At 40.6% G+C, this 2,462-nt stretch overlaps 1 pseudogene; it reads right to left on the minus strand.

Annotated features, from left to right (window-relative positions):
• Positions 1–222: 222 nt before the first annotated feature.
• LOC111957456 (lens fiber membrane intrinsic protein-like) lies at positions 223–2,224 on the minus strand (annotated as a pseudogene).
• Positions 2,225–2,462: the final 238 nt, after the last annotated feature.

A 2,462-nucleotide genomic window follows, 5' to 3' on the forward strand; every position in this document is an offset into this window, starting at 1 on the left:
CATAGAAATGGTGCAAATAAAAACATATTTACCACTTTGATTTGCTATTAATCAGAGTGACTGATCTATAACTCACATTTTTATGAATTTGTCTGGTCACCCAAAAAGTTACACAATGCAGCATTAAAGAAATGTTCTAACTTATAACTGAACATAATCATAACTGTGGTGTATATTTTTATCAGACAGATGAATAACACTCAATAGAAAGAAGAAACACAATTGGATTTAGCCTTTTTATTGCTTATTCAATAGTGGTCAGGTAAACAAGAAATGACGTAGCTACTGTTGGTGTGTAAACCCCGGTGTCAGCTGTGTTTTTTGTTGTTTCAAATCAGCGGGAGTTGGAGTTTCTCGGGCATTCATGCATCCTGTAGGCACACATGTAGAAGATACCTGTACAAGAAAATGGGAAGACAATACCATTCAGTTCATGGACATACTGTCCACTGGATTATTTACTTATGTGAAGAAGAAGAAAATATTCTGAGCCATCTCAAATGGCACCCTACTGCTTATATAGTGCACTACTTTTGACCAGAGCCCTATGGGCCTTGGTCAAATGTAGAACACTAAAGGCAATAGTATGCCATTTGGGACACAGATAGAAAAGTAATGCATTTAGCTCTAAAGGCAGAACCACATCATCCTACCTGAGAAGAAAGTGAGGACCACGGCCACCCAACCCATGATGTAGGACCAGGAGAAGCGCCAGTTCCCATATCGTTTCCCGTAGTAGTTCACCGTCACCCCAGTGTACACAGCCATCGCCAGCAGTACAAAGAAACCTGTGGAGAGTAGTCAATCAAACACTGCTTTATTCCCTTTATCACATCCCTCAACAGGGACTTGATAGCATGGAATGAATTCCTTCTATTTCTATGCTTGATATAGAGAGTGACAGGGAGAAATTACAGTAGAAGTGGGAAGGAAACACTTACAGGAGATGAAGAAGAGGATGCCGGCAGCAAACGTCTTGTCAAACCCACTGAAGGAGGAGGAGCGTATGAAAGCCATGACGCCGATCACGATGCCAATGAAGCAGGCCAGCAGGGAGAGGATCATGAAGGCACGGGTGGCATCCCAGTACGCTGGTGACAGAGAGGCACAGAGAGGACAAGGCTGATACTCATGACAGTACAGGTACTTACCCAATAAGCATTACTACCATTCCTGTCTACTACTGAATTACATTTCACACTTTACTAAAATGTGACATCACTTAACAATTACTTATTACACAATATTCAATATATTGCACCAAATATTGAAATGTGGTGATTTATTCCCAACTAAACCTGCTCAAATAAAAGGAGCTGATTCCTTTATGTGTAAATAATTTTACACTAGATATTCACAGCATGGAACAAGTGACTGAGATGTACCTCATCAAGGCCTTTATTTAACTTACAGTACATTTGATGACAAAGGAGACATGTTGCTCTTACCAATGCTATCTGTATGTGTCATGCATTTCCCTGGCAACAGTAGCGCCACAGGCCCTGATGCATATGTGTTGTTAGATTGACGATACTGCATCCAGTAATCGGTTGCTGTGGAGATAATAAGGAGTATGTTCCCGACTCCAGCCAGAACAACCCACCGCCCATGAAGCTGTACATCCTGCCAAGCACACTGACAGAGGAGACAGTTATCCTACAGTACAACTGGCTGGGACATGGCTGGTGAATACAGCATAGAGTAACACAACATTGCATGCTTTGAATAGTTGAAAGGGTCTGAACAATTACATTTTCCAAAGAATAATCTTTCAAGGTACACATTCATATTCACTTGTTTTACCATAGGCCTGCTGCTTTTAGACAGTTTGTTAGAGCAAGGTATTTTCAAATGTGGTTTAGTTTTGGCTTTGATACACTGTATTTACCCTGACATGACTGATCTGTCTCTCTTCTGTCCTCTCTCTTCTGTCCTCTTTCTGTCCTTTCTATGAAGAAATATTAACTTTAAGTCACCTACATTATGTCAAAGCACACATGACGTCAAATTTTAGGCAAGTAATAACCTACCTATATCCTTTTTGAAAAAAAAGTCAGAAATTCCAATAATACAGGGGGGTTGTCAATGCACTCCGGAGCCCAGTATTGCCCAGGATGGCAGGAAAGTTAAGTTTGTGTGTCGGAAACCAGGCGAACAAACGGCCTCGAGGCACAATAGAGCATGCTGAGCCACAACCAATCACATGGGATGAGTTTTGTGTTTTAGAGAATCTGCTGAAAATACAAAACTATTAAAGCGCTGGGTTTCACAGTAATACTGATGACACAGGGGTTTCAATTCAAAATGCTGCTCTACTATCCACATTGGACATGGGTTGGCAATACACTCCCACACTATGCAGTAAAAGTTCATTTCACATAGTTATTTCACACAGAACATTTTCTAAAGTATAGGTGGGGGTCTCATGTTGAGTAAGTTAAATTTAGATAATCTTATCTCTC

Source organism: Salvelinus sp. IW2-2015, linkage group LG4p (genome assembly GCF_002910315.2).
Source record: "Salvelinus sp. IW2-2015 linkage group LG4p, ASM291031v2, whole genome shotgun sequence".
NCBI classification, from domain to species: domain Eukaryota; kingdom Metazoa; phylum Chordata; class Actinopteri; order Salmoniformes; family Salmonidae; genus Salvelinus; species Salvelinus sp. IW2-2015.